This window comes from Oncorhynchus gorbuscha, unplaced genomic scaffold (genome assembly GCF_021184085.1).
Source record: "Oncorhynchus gorbuscha isolate QuinsamMale2020 ecotype Even-year unplaced genomic scaffold, OgorEven_v1.0 Un_scaffold_1522, whole genome shotgun sequence".
In the NCBI taxonomy this organism is placed as follows: Eukaryota; Metazoa; Chordata; class Actinopteri; order Salmoniformes; family Salmonidae; genus Oncorhynchus; species Oncorhynchus gorbuscha.
The window spans coordinates 1-18,738 of NW_025746274.1; the positions used below are offsets into that span (position 1 = coordinate 1).

Below are 18,738 nucleotides of genomic sequence, written 5' to 3' on the forward strand. Positions count from 1 at the left end.
TATTATAACACATTATAGTGTAACACATTATAGTATAACATATACTCAGCAAAAAAAGAAATGTCCTCTCACTGTCAACTGCGTTTATTTTCAGCAAATATATATTGACATTTTCAGCAAATGCAAATATTTGTATGAACATAACAAGATTCAACAACTGAGACATAAACTGAACAAGTTCCACAGACATGTGACTAACAGAATTGGAATGATGTGTCCCTGAACAAAGGGGAGGTCAAAATCAAAAGTAACAGTCGGTATCTGGTGTGGCCACCAGCTGCATTAAGTACTGCAGTGCATCTCCTCCTCATGGACTGCACCAGATTTGCCCATTCTTGCTGTGAGATGTTACCCCACTCTTCCACCAAGACACCTGCAAGTTCCAGGACATTTCTGGGGGGAATGGCCCTAGCCCTCACCCTCCAATCCAACAGGTCCCAGACGTGCTCAATGGGATTAAGATCCAGGCACTTCGCTGACCATGGCAGAACACTGACATTCTTGTCTTGCAGGAAATCACGCACAGAACGAGCAGAGTACGGGCCTCAGTGTAACGCTCATTCCTTCGACGATAAACGTGAATCCGACCGTCACCCCTGGTGAGACAAAACCGTGACTCATCAGTGAAGAGCACTTTTTGCCAGTCCTGTCTGGTCCAGCGACGGTGGGTTTGTGCCCACAGGCGACTTTGTTGCCGGTGATGTCTGGTGAGGACCTGCCTTACAACAGGCCTCAGTCCAGCCTCTCTCAGCCTATTGAGGACTGTCTGAGCACTGATGGAGGGATTGTGCGTTTCTGGTGTAACTCGGGCAGTTGTTGTTGCCATCCTGTACCTGTCCCTCAGGTGTGATGTTCGGATGTACCGATCCTGTGCAGGTGTTGTTACACATGGTCTGCCACTGCGAGGACGATCAGCTGTCTGTCCTGTCTCCCTGTAGCGCTGTCTTAGTCGTCTCACAGTACAGACATTGCAATTTATTGCCCTGGCCACATCTGAAGTCTTCATGCCTCTTTGCAGCATGCCTAATGCACGTTCACACAGATGAGCAGGGACCCTGGGCATCTTTCTTTTGGTGTTTTTCAGAGTCAGTAGAAAGTGTCCTAAGTTAGTGTGTCCTAAGTGTGTCCAGTAGAATGTGTCCTAAGTCTTTAGTGTCCTAAGTTTTCATAACTGTGACCTTAATTGCCTACCGTCTGTAAGCTGTTGGTGTCTTAACGACCGTTCCACAGGTGCATGTTCATTAATTGTTTATGGTTCATTGAACAAGCCTGGGAAACAGTGTTTAAACCCTTTACAATGAAGATCTGTGAAGTTATTTGGATTTTTACAAATTATCTTTGTTTCTTTTTTTGTTTATTATAACGTAACATATTATAGTGTAAAATACTATAAAACATTATAACATATCATATGTTAATAAGACATTATAACGTAACATATTATAAAATACTATAACACATTATAACATATCATATGTTAATAAGACATTATAACGTAACATATTATAGTGTAAAATACTATAACACATTATCACATATCATATGTTAATAAGACATTGTAAAGTGTTGCACTTGTTTATATCAGCAATAAAGCAGCAATATATTCTAAATCTTGAACTTTTTCTTTGAGTTGTCTTTAGGCTTCAGAATGAATGCCTCCTCGTGGCCTATGTTCCTCCTGAGAACCCTGACTGGAGCAGAGATGGCACCAGCCACAGCTTTTAAAAAGGTCAAGGAAGAAAAATGGAACATTTCACATTGGACCTTAAAGCTGTACTGTATTGATTTACTGATCAATGATTGTAGTGTGTCAATGATTTACGTCTGTGTATATAAACAGATCTGTCTGGTCTGAACTAACAGAGAGTTCTGTGTGTGTGTATTTAAACAGATCTGTCTGGTCTGGACTAACAGAGAGTTCTGTGTGTGTGTATATAAACAGATCTGTCTGGTCTGAACTAAACAGAGAGTTCTGTGTGTGTGTATTTAAACAGATCTGTCTGGTCTGAACTAACAGAGAGTTCTGTGTGTGTGTATTTAAACAGATCTGTCTGGTCTGAACTAACAGAGAGTTCTGTGTGTGTGTATTTAAACAGATCTGTCTGGTCTGGACTAACAGAGAGTTCTGTGTGTGTGTATTTAAACAGATCTGTCTGGTCTGAACTAACAGAGAGTTCTGTGTGTGTGTATTTAAACAGATCTGTCTGGTCTGGACTAACAGAGTTATGTGTGTGTAGGAACCCTCCAAGCCCTCCCAGAACCTCTTTAAACCTGGGATGAAGCTAGAAGCAGTGGACAAGAAGAACCCCTACCTGATCTGCCCGGCAACCATCGGAGAGGTCAAAGGTAAACAAGATATTTTTTAATTTAACCCACCGTTACCCTATCTCTTTGGAGGACAACTTTATAAGTGTAACGCTATAATGTGTTTTATTTACTATAACACTATTGTTCCTTTGTCCCCTATTTGTTGTGTGGTTGATGTATCTCCTGCTACGTCTTACTGTTTGTTATTGTAATCTTTATTTTTAGGTGATGAGATCTTTGTGATGTTTGATGGCTGGAGAGGGGCCTTCGACTACTGGTGCCAATTTGACTCCAGAGACATATTCCCTGTAGGATGGTGTTCTCTGACCAGGCACAGCATCCAGCCTCCTGGCAACTTCTGTAAGTACCTCAACCTCACCACTAGAGGACAGCAGAGCCCTGCTTTCTGAGGCTTTTGGCCTGTTTGTCTGTCACCACTGGGTGCTGCTGGCTCAGGGTTTCTTTCTGAAGCTGCCTGAATGAGCAGAGCTGGATGAGAAAAACAAACTGTTTCTTTCTGCGAGAATTTCACTGGCTGTTTCCCCCTATTTCCTGTGTTATTTCATGTATATTTGACTACAATACAAGCAGTGTGTTTACTACAATTAGTACTTTTCCACTGGTAATAATATTCCTTAATGTGTTCTGGTGTTCCTGTTCAAGCAGAATTGTCCTTCCACACATTGCATTTGGGTCTAGTTTGCTTGTAAAAAGCCCAGATATATATCTCATTATTTTGTATTACATTTTTTTGTATTATTTTTTTGACAGGTTAAGATCATTTTCTGATTCAAGTTAATCATTGAAAATATGTGATTGTGAGATTCATAATGTCTTCCTTCATGTGTTTTCTGTTTAACACTCTACTGCACTGTAACGGTTCTCTAGGTGTGGTGAAGGAGAGTCGGACCAAAACGCAGCGTGTAGATTGCGATCCATGTTTAATGAACCAAAACGTAACACGAATCTAAAATACAAACGCTAGAAAACAAAGAACGTAACGAAAAACGAAACAGCCTATACTAGTGAAAACTAACACAGACAGGAACAAGGACACTAAGGACAATCACCCACGACAAACTCAAAGAATATGGCTGCCTAAATATGGTTCCCAATCAGAGACAACGATAAACACCTACCTCTGATTGAGAACCACTCCAGACAGCCATAGACTTTGAAAGATCACCCCACTAGCTACAATCCCAATATATACACACCACATACAAAACCCCATGCCACACCCTGGCCTGACCCAATACATAAAGATAAACACAAAATACTTCGACCAGGGCGTGACATACACGCAACCTTTTTGCCCCCATACACATGACAATACGAGATGACATGTGGGTAAACAAGCCAATGAGGTGCAGACGTTGGTATGACGTATCAATTGGGGGCGGGACCTTCTTTCAGGAAGCAGAGCGAGCTGAGGGCATGGTGTGAGTGAAGGGTACAATGCATTTCATTATTTTACATGTTTAAATAGAGACAATAAAAATATGTACTTGTGTAGGAACCTCTAAAGGAGAATATTTGATAGGTTTCAAACACTTAGTTTTTATATTTATTTAAAAAATGAAATGTTATTTTTTTTGTTGCCCCAGGGCAACAACATTGTGCAGTCGGGCTACTTTTCTTTTTGCCTCAGGGCAATATCATTCCCAATGAAAGACATGTAAAATGGCCTTGGACAATGTTTTGGCCAACATGGCCACTGACATTCACCGGCAGTGAACACAGAGACACTCCATTCTAGCCTGATAGAGAGGGCCGTGAACTTTAGGACAATGACGACTAACTTTTCATTTTTCAAATGAAAAGAGTTCTTCTTTGTACTACGTTCCCCTTAATCTGTTGTTGGTCTTAAACATTAGTTTCACGTTCTATTCTGTCTTTTTTTTCAATTATTTATACAATTATTAATACAATTATTAATACAATTATTAATACAATTATTAATACAATTGTTAATACATTATCAAAAAGCATAAAACTTCCTCCCAAAAATAGTCTGAAATATTTGTAGTAATGAACAACCAGATGCTGTGACGTACAGGGTTAATCCTTCATCAAGTCTTACAGTAGCAGCTGGCAGTACAGGGTTAATCCTTCATCAAGTCTTACAGTAGCCACTGGCAGTACAGGGTTAATCCTTCATCAAGTCTTACAGTAGCCACTGGCAGTACAGGGTTAATCCTTCATCAAGTCTTACAGTAGCAGCTGGCAGTACAGGGTTAATCCTTCATCAAGTCTTACAGTAGCAGCTGGCAGTACAGGGTTAATCCTTCATCAAGTCTTACAGTAGCCACTGGCAGTACAGGGTTAATCCTTCATCAAGTCTTACAGTAGCAGCTGGCAGTACAGGGTTAATCCTTCATCAAGTCTTACAGTAGCCACTGGCAGTACAGGGTTAATCCTTCATCAAGTCTTACAGTAGCAGCTGGCAGTACAGGGTTAATCCTTCATCAAGTCTTACAGTAGCCACTGGCAGTACAGGGTTAATCCTTCATCAAGTCTTACAGTAGCAGCTGGCAGTACAGGGTTAATCCTTCATCAAGTCTTACAGTAGCCACTGGCAGTACAGGGTTAATCCTTCATCAAGTCTTACAGTAGCAGCTGGCAGTACAGGGTTAATCCTTCATCAAGTCTTACAGTAGCCGCTGGCAGTACAGGGTTAATCCTTCATCAAGTCTTACAGTAGCAGCTGGCAGTACAGGGTTAATCCTTCATCAAGTCTTACAGTAGCAGCTGGCAGTACAGGGTTAATCCTTCATCAAGTCTTACAGTAGCAGCTGGCAGTACAGGGTTAATCCTTCATCAAGTCTTACAGTAGCAGCTGGCAGTACAGGGTTAATCCTTCATCAAGTCTTACAGTAGCAGCTGGCAGTACAGGGTTAATCCTTCATCAAGTCTTACAGTAGCAGCTGGCAGTACAGGGTTAATCCTTCATCAAGTCTTACAGTAGCAGCTGGCAGTACAGGGTTAATCCTTCATCAAGTCTTACAGTAGCAGCTGGCAGTACAGGGTTAATCCTTCATCAAGTCTTACAGTAGCAGCTGGCAGTACAGGGTTAATCCTTCATCAAGTCTTACAGTAGCAGCTGGCAGTACAGGGTTAATCCTTCATCAAGTCTTACAGTAGCAGCTGGCAGTACAGGGTTAATCCTTCATCAAGTCTTACAGTAGCAGGCAGTACAGGGTTAATCCTTCATCAAGTCTTACAGTAGCAGCTGGCAGTACAGGGTTAATCCTTCATCAAGTCTTACAGTAGCAGCTGGCAGTACAGGGTTAATACTTCATCAAGTCTTACAGTAGCAGCTGGCAGTACAGGGTTAATCCTTCATCAAGTCTTACAGTAGCAGCTGGCAGTACAGGGTTAATCCTTCATCAAGTCTTACAGTAGCAGCTGGCAGTACAGGGTTAATCCTTCATCAAGTCTTACAGTAGCAACTGGCAGTACAGGGTTAATCCTTCATCAAGTCTTACAGTAGCAGCTGGCAGTACAGGGTTAATCCTTCATCAAGTCTTACAGTAGCAGCTGGCAGTACAGGGTTAATCCTTCATCAAGTCTTACAGTAGCAGCTGGCAGTACAGGGTTAATCCTTCATCAAGTCTTACAGTAGCAGCTGGCAGTACAGGGTTAATCCTTCATCAAGTCTTACAGTAGCAGCTGGCAGTACAGGGTTAATCCTTCATAAAGTCTGACAGTAGCAGCTGGCAGTACAGGGTTAATCCTTCATCAAGTCTTACAGTAGCAGCTGGCAGTACAGGGTTAATCCTTCATCAAGTCTTACAGTAGCAGCTGGCAGTACAGGGTTAATACTTCATCAAGTCTTACAGTAGCAGCTGGCAGTACAGGGTTAATCCTTCATCAAGTCTTACAGTAGCAGCTGGCAGTACAGGGTTAATCCTTCATCAAGTCTTACAGTAGCCACTGGCAGTACAGGGTTAATCCTTCATCAAGTCTTACAGTAGCAGCTGGCAGTACAGGGTTAATCCTTCATCAAGTCTTACAGTAGCCACTGGCATACAGGGTTAATCCTTCATCAAGTCTTACAGTAGCAGCTGGCAGTACAGGGTTAATCCTTCATCAAGTCTTACAGTAGCCACTGGCAGTACAGGGTTAATCCTTCATCAAGTCTTACAGTAGCAGCTGGCAGTACAGGGTTAATCCTTCATCAAGTCTTACAGTAGCAGCTGGCAGTACAGGGTTAATCCTTCATCAAGTCTTACAGTAGCCACTGGCAGTACAGGGTTAATCCTTCATCAAGTCTTACAGTAGCAGCTGGCAGTACAGGGTTAATCCTTCATCAAGTCTTACAGTAGCCACTGGCAGTACAGGGTTAATCCTTCATCAAGTCTTACAGTAGCAGCTGGCAGTACAGGGTTAATCCTTCATCAAGTCTTACAGTAGCAGCTGGCAGTACAGGGTTAATCCTTCATCAAGTCTTACAGTAGCAGCTGGCAGTACAGGGTTAATCCTTCATCAAGTCTTACAGTAGCAGCTGGCAGTACAGGGTTAATCCTTCATCAAGTCTTACAGTAGCAGCTGGCAGTACAGGGTTAATCCTTCATCAAGTCTTACAGTAGCAGCTGGCAGTACAGGGTTAATCCTTCATCAAGTCTTACAGTAGCAGCTGGCAGTACAGGGTTAATCCTTCATCAAGTCTTACAGTAGCAGCTGGCAGTACAGGGTTAATCCTTCATCAAGTCTTACAGTAGCAGCTGGCAGTACAGGGTTAATCCTTCATCAAGTCTTACAGTAGCAGCTGGCAGTACAGGGTTAATCCTTCATCAAGTCTTACAGTAGCAGCTGGCAGTACAGGGTTAATCCTTCATCAAGTCTTACAGTAGCAGCTGGCAGTACAGGGTTAATCCTTCATCAAGTCTTACAGTAGCAGCTGGCAGTACAGGGTTAATCCTTCATCAAGTCTTACAGTAGCAGCTGGCAGTACAGGGTTAATCCTTCATCAAGTCTTACAGTAGCAGCTGGCAGTACAGGGTTAATCCTTCATCAAGTCTTACAGTAGCAGCTGGCAGTACAGGGTTAATCCTTCATCAAGTCTTACAGTAGCAGCTGGCAGTACAGGGTTAATCCTTCATCAAGTCTTACAGTAGCAGCTGGCAGTACAGGGTTAATCCTTCATCAAGTCTTACAGTAGCAGCTGGCAGTACAGGGTTAATCCTTCATCAAGTCTTACAGTAGCAGCTGGCAGTACAGGGTTAATCCTTCATCAAGTCTTACAGTAGCAGCTGGCAGTACAGGGTTAATCCTTCATCTAGTTTTACAGTAGCAGCTGGCTGTACAGGGTTAATCCTTCATCTAGTCATACAGTAGCAGCTGGCAGTACAGGGTTAATCCTTCATCAAGTCTTACAGTAGCCACTGGCAGTACAGGGTTAATCCTTCATCAAGTCTTACAGTAGCAGCTGGCAGTACAGGGTTAATCCTTCATCAAGTCTTACAGTAGCAGCTGGCAGTACAGGGTTAATCCTTCATCAAGTCTTACAGTAGCAGCTGGCAGTACAGGGTTAATCCTTCATCAAGTCTTACAGTAGCAGCTGGCAGTACAGGGTTAATCCTTCATCGAGTCTTACAGTAGCAGCTGGCAGTACAGGGTTAATCCTTCATCAAGTCTTACAGTAGCAGCTGGCAGTACAGGGTTAATCCTTCATCAAGTCTTACAGTAGCAGCTGGCAGTACAGGGTTAATCCTTCATCAAGTCTTACAGTAGCAGCTGGCAGTACAGGGTTAATCCTTCATCAAGTCTTACAGTAGCAGCTGGCAGTACAGGGTTAATCCTTCATCAAGTCTTACAGTAGCAGCTGGCAGTACAGGGTTAATCCTTCATCAAGTCTTACAGTAGCAGCTGGCAGTACAGGGTTAATCCTTCATCAAGTCTTACAGTAGCAGCTGGCAGTACAGGGTTAATCCTTCATCAAGTCTTACAGTGTCAGCTGGCAGTACAGGGTTAATCCTTCATCTAGTTTTACAGTAGCAGCTGGCTGTACAGGGTTAATCCTTCATCTAGTCATACAGTAGCAGCTGGCAGTACAGGGTTAATCCTTCATCAAGTCTTACAGTAGCAGCTGGCAGTACAGGGTTAATCCTTCATCAAGTCTTACAGTAGCAGCTGGCAGTACAGGGTTAATCCTTCATCTAGTCTTACAGTAGCAGCTGGCAGTACAGGGTTAATCCTTCATCAAGTCTTACAGTAGCCACTGGCAGTACAGGGTTAATCCTTCATCAAGTCTTACAGTAGCCACTGGCAGTACAGGGTTAATCCTTCATCAAGTCTTACAGTAGCCGCTGGCAGTACAGGGTTAATCCTTCATCAAGTCTTACAGTAGCAGCTGGCAGTACAGGGTTAATCCTTCATCTAGTTTTACAGTAGCAGCTGGCAGTACAGGGTTAATCCTTCATCTAGTCTTACAGTAGCAGCTGGCAGTACAGGGTTAATCCTTCATCAAGTCTTACAGTAGCAGCTGGCAGTACAGGGTTAATCCTTCATCTAGTTTTACAGTAGCAGCTGGCAGTACAGGGTTAATCCTTCATCAAGTCTTACAGTAGCAGCTGGCAGTACAGGGTTAATCCTTCATCTAGTTTTACAGTAGCAGCTGGCAGTACAGGGTTAATCCTTCATCAAGTCTTACAGTAGCAGCTGGCAGTACAGGGTTAATCCTTCATCTAGTCTTACAGTAGCCGCTGGCAGTACAGGGTTAATCCTTCATCTAGTCTTACAGTAGCAGCTGGCAGTACAGGGTTAATCCTTCATCAAGTCTTACAGTAGCCGCTGGCAGTACAGGGTTAATCCTTCATCTAGTCTTACAGTAGCAGCTGGCAGTACAGGGTTAATCCTTCATTAAGTCTTACAGTAGCAGCTGGCAGTACAGGGTTAATCCTTCATCTAGTCTTACAGTAGCATCTGGTGTTGATTCTTAATGCTAGAATACAACATATAGCTGTATATTTTAGCAATACACATTATTGTTCATGTCAAGCTCTGACTAATTATTGTTCCTTCTCAGCATACCACAGGGTGTGTGTTGCTTTTAATAACCCTCTGATTGGTAAACCCTCTTAGTAAGGCTGATGATCAGTAGGCCTTTATTTCATCTATTGTACACACATCCCTTGGGTTTCTTCAATTCCTCAACTTGACCCATTTTTTACAGAAATCTACCCATTTCTTAAATCATTTCTGGTTATTTTGAAGTAATTTGTTCTTAACACCAAACAAACTAAAATAGAGAAGTAATTGACTCTTAATTCCATGACCAATGAAAGGGGTTTAACACAACGTTGACTCACCTGCCAATCATTTTAAATGTGTGTGTGAATGATTTCAGCTCAAACACACTTTCTTTCAGTGCAGGAAGAATGTTGTTTTGCCTTTTATTTAATAGAGCCTGATTACCAGCCAGGGCCTGTCATCCCTGCTACTTTGCTGCATGGTAGATTTGATAGTTTTAGCATACTTTTTATTTATTTAACTAGGCAAGTCATTTAAGAACAAATTCTTATTTAAAATGACGGCCTAGAAACAGTGGGTTAACTGCCTGTTCAGGAGCAGAATGACAGACTTGTACCTTGTCAGCTCAGGGGTTTGAACTTGCAACCTTCCGGTTGCTAGTCCACCGCTCTAACCACTAGGCTACATCCAGCAGTCTTTTATACGCCACACTATCTATCACTTTACTTAGAGAGTGTAAACAACTCTCCCAGTACAGCTTCATGATCTCCTGTGCTATAAAGCTCCACGCTGCTCTACAGCTCCAACAGGGGACTTGATATGGGGAGCAATAAGACTTCTGACAGAGGTTGTATCCCAAATAGCCCACTATTCCCTATATAGTGCCCTGGTTCAAAATGAGTGCACTATAAAGGGAATAGGGGGGCCATTTGGGATACGGCCTGTGACTGATGGTGGTAGTTATGTGTCTTTCAAACTGGCCTCAATCTGGTCCTCTTCCCCCGAGCCACTGGCATGTTTACAACTGTCTTCCTGTGTTTATTGTGTGTGTGTGTCTGTTTGTGGTGTGTGTCTGTTTGTCATCTCTGTGTGTGTGTGTGTGTGTGTGTGTGTGTGTGTGTGTGTGTGTGTGTGTGTGTGTGTGTGTGTGTGTGTGTGTGTGTGTGTGTGTGTGTGTGTGTGTGTGTGTGTGTGTGTGTGTGTGTGTGTGTGTGTGTGTGTGTGTGTGTGTGTGTGTGTGTGTGTGTGTGTGTGGTGGAGGATATAGTAAGACGTGGAGATGGATGCATCTCTTCTCTCAGCAGAACTTTAACTGTTAGGAAACACACACTTCCTCCTTCCATCTCAGTATCAGTAACAGTCAGGGGGGGGGGTTTACTACCACCCTGTTCAGGCCAACAGCTCACATTTATCTTACTGAAAAACGTATTTATCAGGCTTCAAAATTATATCTCTTTTGCTTTGTTTTTTAAAGATGCAATATGCCTGGTTGCTAAAATTGTGAGTAGAATCAGTGTAACGTCTAAAGAGCTGTGAGTAGAATCATTGTAACGTCTAAAGAGCTGTGAGTAGAATCATTGTAACGTCTAAAGAGCTGTGAGTAGAATCATTGTAACGTCTAAAGAGCTGTGAGTAGAATCATTGTAACGTCTAAAGAGCTTTGAGTAGAATCATTGTAACGTCTAAAGAGCTGTGAGTAGAATCATTGTAACGTCTAAAGAGCTGTGAGTAGAATCATTGTAACGTCTAAAGAGCTGTGAGTAGAATCATTGTAACGTCTAAAGAGCTGTGAGTAGAATCATTGTAACGTCTAAAGAGCTGTGAGTAGAATCATTGTAACGTCTAAAGAGCTGTGAGTAGAATCATTGTAATGTCTAAAGAGCTGTGAGTAGAATCATTGTAACGTCTAAAGAGCTGTGAGTAGAATCATTGTAACCTCTAAAGAGCTGTGAGTAGAATCATTGTAACGTCTAAAAAACTGTGAGTAGAATCATTGTAACGTCTAAAGAGCTGTGAGTAGAATCATTGTAACGTCTAAAGAGCTGTGAGTAGAATCATTGTAACGTCTAAAGAGACCGGGAAGCATAGAAATAGAGCGCATAGAGCAGATCTACTGCTTCGAAGACTTGCTTTCAATGAGATTGAAAGAGCAAAATAAAAGCATTTCTATGTGAATTTGGTTGGGTCCCCAAAAAGCGACATATTGCTGCTTTTAAAAGAGGTAATGAACATTTTATCATTTTTAGTCATCTTACAAACATATATTTTTTACAATTTTTATGTTCTGTTAAACTTTTGTTTGGTTTTGTTTGGTCATAATTTCTACCACGTTGTATTTACGAATCTTTTATAAGTAGTTATCAATGCAACTTGTTCATTTGATGCAGAAGTTTAGATGGAGAAAAACATGTCCTTCCCTGAGCTGCTTTTCAAGACCATGAGATCTATCCTCAGGCTGGGGACTATTCTCCTCCATCTCCCTTCCAATCAGAGTCTTATTAGGGGATAATTGGCAGAAGATCGGCCTCAGTTATGAGCCATCGGAGGGATGTGGGGGGTAGAGAGGGCGTTGAAGGGGCGGCCTCACACTTTACCCACGTCTCTATTGTTGAACCTGGTTGTTGAGACAGCATGCAGTCTGGTGGACACACAGTGGAGAGAACAGCCCACTGATTAAATTGCATTTACATTTCAGTGGTTATCTCGTACACTATTTTAGTTTTTTGTTTTAATTAACAGTGATTGAGTAATCAGATTAAGGGTTGTACGAAAGTGTACATTTTATCCATTATGAAATAAACATTATTTTAGTTAAGAGAAGGAACGTGAGAGTCTTAAAGCAGTAAGCCATTCAATGGCCTTATGAAAGTACATTCAACCCAGTCTATTATAACCTATAACACTGCTGTCAGTTTGATCAGAGAATCATTTCTAGACTAAATCCTTCCCATACTAATGTACAATTAGGAATGTGTTCATTTCATTTTCATCATTAGCAAAAGTCTGTTTTGGGTTTCCAAATGCAGATGTTTTTTAAATTCTTTTAGCAATCAGAAAATAATAAATTTAAAAAAATATATATTTTTTTGTATAATTTTTGATCCTGGTATATAGTTAAATTTTTTCCTTAAACATTAACTCTCTCTAATGTAGATTTTATTAAAAAATAAAAAGTAGTTTAGATTTGAGTCACCAACTTTGACTTTTTCATCAAAGTCAAATGAACTTTAGTTTCATGAGGTGAAATTAACTTTAGTTTCATGAGGTGAAATTAACTTTAGTTTCATGAGGTGAAATTAACTTTAGTTTCATGAGGTGAAATTAACTTTAATTTCATGAGGTGAAATTAACTTTAGTTTCATGAGGTGAAATTAACTTTAGTTTCATGAGGTGAAATTAGCTTTAGTTTCATGAGGTGAAATTAACTTTAATTTCATGAGGTGAAATTAACTTTAGTTTCATGAGCTGAAATTAACTTTAGTTTCATGAGGTGAAATGAACTTTAGTTTCATGAGGTGAAATTAACTTTAGTTTCATGAGGTGAAATTAACTTTATCGTCTGTGTCATACAATTAAACATTAGTTTATCAAATTACGTTTTCGTGGTGTAAAAAAAATAAAAAAAGACTAGCAGCCAAACAGTTTACGTCTTGGTGTTCTACTGTTAGAGTAGAGAAAGACAATTACAGAAGAACAGTGTCATTTTAGTATTGTAGTGAATAGATTTTTTTCATTCATAAAATAATAATTTAATTCCATTGTATAAAAATGCCACACATGCTCTTCATCAGTAAATGAGGAATAACTGTTGCTTTTTCAAAACAAACACTCTAGAACACACTTTCATTCTTCTTTACCACATCAATTAAAGTAACATGATGATTAATCTTCATTAACTATGTGTTTGTAAAGAAACACTAAGGGAGGATGCTGAAGGGGATTTCTATCTGTTGTCTTTGGTTGGTTGTGTCTGTTCTACATCACTAGCATTAGTAATGCATGATGGGAAAAACAACAGCCTCTTTAATCGGACACTTTTAGAACAGACCATTTATGCATTTATTAGGGGAACCATTTCCTGTAGTTGACAGTCCTACACCCTAACCCCACCGGCAGGCTGCCAAGCAACACCCCCATCGTTTTATTATAACCTGAAGTAAATAACTGGCTCCATGGTGAAATAACCATATTAGCAGCATTGAGGTCCTGTTTTCTGGAGATGAAACAGTCTTTGTTTGCCTCAGATCAGTCAGATGAGACTTTCTGAAGCAGGAGGGTTGCTTCCTAAATGGCACCTTATTCCCTTCGTAGTGCACTACTTTAGACCAGGTTAAATGGCACCCTATTCCCTTCATAGTGCACTACTTTAGACCAGTTTAAATGGCACCCTATTCCCTTCATAATGCACTACTTTAGACCAGGGCGAATGGCACCCTATTCCCTTCATAGTGCACTACTTTAGACCAGGTTAAATGGCACCCTATTCCCTTCATAATGCACTACTTTAGACCAGGGCCCCTATAAAGGGCACAGGGTGTTATTTGAGACAGACAGGGTATCTAAAGCCGTGGCTGCTACTGCTCCGTGCTCCCTGCCACTGTTTCCTGCCCTATCCACGCTGTCTTTCACCAGGTCCTCCAGGGACGTCTGAATAGGCTTGGGTTACGGAGAGAGGGATGAGAGATCCCCCCCCCCCCCTCTTTTTGGGTTCTAAGTCGGGGAGACCCCTCTCTCCCCTGTCCTCCCATTCTCCTGGAGGGTTGTCTGAATAGGCTTGGGTTACGGAGAGAGGGATGAGAGATCACCCCCCTCTTTTTGGGTTCTAAGTCGGGGAGACCCCCTCTCTCCCCTGTCCTCCCATTCTCCCGGAGGGTTGTCTGAATAGGCTTGGGTTACGGAGAGAGGGATGAGAGATCACCCCCCTCTTTTTGGGTTCTAAGTCGGGAGACCCCTCTCTCCCCTGTCCTCCCATTCTCCTGGAGGGTTGTCTGAGCCTTCTAATGCAGCCTACAGGAGACCTCTTGTGCCCATTCCTCAATCGGGGTCCTCTCATCCATTTGAACCTTTTACACCCCACCCCCACCCCTCTCCCCAGGCACCCCGCCTCTCAACCCTCTCACCCCCTCAGAGAGTTGGGCAGGGGCCCGGCGAGGAGAGTGAACGGCAGGCAGGTGACCGATGAGCACTGTCAATATAGCTCTTTGATCACATGCATAAAACCCTTCCCCCTTTACCCCTCCCTCCCACTCCTCCTCCTCCGCCTGCTAGCCTCATCCACCCCCCCTCCTCTTTCCCTGCGATGCAAATCAGCCGTTCTGCTCTCTGCTGCTCTGCTCTGTTCATTCACAGGGACAGAGGGAGGGGCCACTAGTAGCTAGCTCCTCCTGTTTCTAATGCCGCCTCAGTCAGGCAGGCAGCAGCATGGGGCTTTGTTGTGGACTGGAGCTGGACAGAGAAAGGGAGAACGAGAGAAGGAGAGAGAAATAGGGAGAATAGAGAGAGAGAGAGAGAGAGAGAGAGAGAGAGAGAGAGAGAGAGAGAGAGAGAGAGAGAGAGAGAGAGAGGAAGGGGGAGAGAGAGACCCTGACGTTAACCAGGGGTCAAACTAGTAAAGAGGGACTGTTCTGTTGTTGTGGACTACTACTGCTGCTGTTCTGCCCGGAAACATAGCGCCGTGTTGGGAGTTCCTGGTGAGTTTGCTGCCTCTGCTTTTGTCTCGGGTCTATTTTTAACTAGTGGCGGCTGTTCAGTTCCTCTTCCTCTCACGTGAGAGCCCGGCGTTAGACTTCGTCTTCGTTAGCAGTCGGTTTCTAGAAAGGAGGGAATCCACTGTTTGTGTGACTGAATGGCTGTTGCATCTCAGTCACCCGTAGATGTAGTTAATGCAGATGATGTAGCTATTGTTTGCCTGGCCCTGACTGTTTCAACCACTCTCTTTGTTTGCTCTGCTTGATTTGAATGATTGAAATGAGTGCTCATAGGGAACAGTCCTTGATATTTAGGACGACTGGTCTCTGCTCAGGGTTGGTATGTGTGTCTATCGCCTATCGTATAATGTACATATGTTCAATCAATCTATGACTGTGAAGACAACGTAGTTGTGTTAGAACCATGCAAATTGCTTCATAAATGTAAATTCCAGAAGATAATTGTCCATACATTTAAATACACTATTTATCCCTTAGATAATTTCTTTACTCTCTTATGTTTATGGAAATATTCACCCATCTTTTTATGCAAAAATCTTGTTTCTAATTATTACATCTTTGAAGTGGAACTACTTTTCCATCCGGTTAAATGTTTTTTCAGTATAAAAATAATTGTTCTGTTGGATGTTTGTTTAAATGGGTCTACCCCCACCCTACCCCCTCTCTAAACCCCAGTCCTCCCCTGGTCTACCACCCTACCCCCTCTCTAAACCCCAGTCCTCCCCTGGTCTACCATACTACCCCCTCTCTAAACCCCAGTCCTCCCCTGGTCTACCATACTACCTTCCCTCTAAACCCCAGTCCTCCCCTGGTCTACCATACTACCTTCCCTCTAAACCCCAGTCCTCCCCTGGTCTACCATACTACTTCCTCTCTAAACCCCAGTCCTCCCCTGGTCTACCATACTACCTCCTCTCTAAATCCCAGTCCTCCCCTGGTCTACTATACTACCTCCTCTCTAAACACCAGTCCTCCCCTGGTCTACCATACTACCTCCTCTCTAAACCCCAGTCCTCCCCTGGTCTACCATACTACCTCCTCTCTAAACCCCAGTCCTCCCCTGGTCTACCATACTACCTCCTCTCTAAACACCAGTCCTCCCCTGGTCTACCATACTACCTCCTCTCTAAACCCCAGTCCTCCCCTGGTCTACCATACTACTTCCTCTCTAAACCCCAGTCCTCTCCTGGTCTACCATACTACCTTCCCTCTAAACCCCAGTCCTCCCCTGGTCTACCATACTACTTCCTCTCTAAACCCCAGTCCTCCCCTGGTCTACCATACTACCTCCTCTCTAAACCCCAGTCCTCCCCTGGTCTACCATACTACCTCCTCTCTAAACCCCAGTCCTCCCCTGGTCTACCATACTACCTCCTCTCTAAACCCTAGTCCTCCCCTGGTCTACCATACTACCTCCTCTCTAAACCCCAGTCCTCCCCTGGTCTACCATACTACCTCCTCTCTAAACACCAGTCCTCCCCTGGTCTACCATACTACCTCCTCTCTAAACCCCAGTCCTCCCCTGGTCTACCATACTACCTCCTCTCTAAACCCCAGTCCTCCCCTGGTCTACCATACTACCCCCTCTCTAAACCCCAGTCCTCCCCTGGTCTACCATACTACCTCCTCTCTAAACCCCAGTCCTCCCCTGGTCTACCATACTACCTCCTCTCTAAACACCAGTCCTCCCCTGGTCTACCATACTACCTCCTCTCTAAACCCCAGTCCTCCCCTGGTCTACCATACTACCTCCTCTCTAAACCCCAGTCCTCCCCTGGTCTCAAAGAATGCGATTCATATTCACATTGCACAAGGGAGCTCAATCAAGAAGGATCTGCGACAGAACTAGATTCCCTCCAGACCTCCCAGAGCTCCCAGTTCAAACTGAAATATTACAGAGGCGTGGCCACACACACACACACACACACACACACACACACACACACACACACACACACACACACACACACACACACACACACACACACACACACACACACACACACACACACACACACACGCCTCAACCCAACCCCCCAACCAGTCATCCAAGCCGCCAGGCAGGAGCCACACTCCTCAGCCCCAGTAGCAGCGCCCCTCACCGCCCCGGGGCTCCAGACCTCCTGGCCACCGGGTCACTGGGTCAGCCTGAAATGACCCGTCATGATTAACTCCTTACACTCCTACTGCAGAACACAGGACAGGTTTAATGGAATGGAATGGAAGGCTCTATGTTAGAACAACTAGGGGACAGTTTAATATCAACTGAATGGAAGGCTCTATGTTAGAACAACTAGGGGACAGTTTAATATCAACTGAATGGAAGGCTCTATGTTAGAACAACTAGGGGGACAGTTTAATATCAACTGAATGGAAGGCTCTATGTTAGAACAACTAGGGGGACAGTTTAATATCAACTGAATGGAAGGCTCTATGTTAGAACAACTAGGGGGACAGTTTAATATCAACTGAATGAAAGGCTCTATGTTAGAACAACTAGGGGGACAGTTTAATATCAACTGAATGGAAGGCTCTATGTTAGAACAACTAGGGGGACAGTTTAATATCAACTGAATGGAAGGCTCTATGTTAGAACAACTAGGGGGACAGTTTAATATCAACTGAATGGAAGGCTCTATGTTAGAACAACTAGGGGACAGTTTAATGGAATGGAATGGAAGGCTCTATGTTAGAACAACTAGGGGACAGTTTAATATCAACTGAATGGAAGGCTCTATGTTAGAACAACTAGGGGACAGTTTAATATCAACTGAATGGAAGGCTCTATGTTAGAACAACTAGGGGACAGTTTAATATCAACTGAATGGAAGGCTCTATGTTAGAACAACTAGGGGACAGTTTAATATCAACTGAATGGAAGGCTCTATGTTAGAACAACTAGGGGACAGTTTAATATCAACTGAATGGAAGGCTCTATGTTAGAACAACTAGGGGACAGTTTAATATCAACTGAATGGAAGGCTCTATGTTAGAACAACTAGGGGGACAGTTTAATATCAACTGAATGGAAGGCTCTATGTTAGAACAACTAGGGGACAGTTTAATGGAATGGAATGGAAGGCTCTATGTTAGAACAACTAGGGGACAGTTTAATGGAATGGAATGGAAGGCTCTATGTTAGAACAACTAGGGGACAGTTTAATATCAACTGAATGGAAGGCTCTATGTTAGAACAACTAGGGGACAGTTTAATATCAACTGAATGGAAGGCTCTATGTTAGAACAACTAGGGGACAGTTTAATATCAACTGAATGGAAGGCTCTATGTTAGAACAACTAGGGGACAGTTTAATATCAACTGAATGGAAGGCTCTATGTTAGAACAACTAGGGGGACAGTTTAATATCAACTGAATGGAAGGCTCTATGTTAGAACAACTAGGGGACAGTTTAATATTAACTGAATGGAAGGCTCTATGTTAGAACAACTAGGGGACAGTTTAATGGAATGGAAGGCTCTATGTTAGAACAACTAGGGGACAGTTTAATGGAATGGAAGGCTCTATGTTAGAACAACTAGGGGACAGTTTAATGGAATGGAAGGCTCTATGTTAGAACAACTAGGGGACAGTTTAATGGAATGGAAGGCTCTATGTTAGAACAACTAGGGGACAGTTTAATGGAATGGAAGGCTCTATGTTAGAACAACTAGGGGACAGTTTAATATCAACTGAATGGAAGGCTCTATGTTAGAACAACTAGGGGACAGTTTAATGGAATGGAAGGCT

General features: G+C 42.9%; 1 pseudogene; it reads left to right on the forward strand.

Annotated features, from left to right (window-relative positions):
* Positions 1 to 1,615: 1,615 nt before the first annotated feature.
* LOC124023168 overlaps positions 1,616 to 18,738 on the forward strand; it is a 52,531-nt pseudogene continuing 35,408 nt past the window's right edge.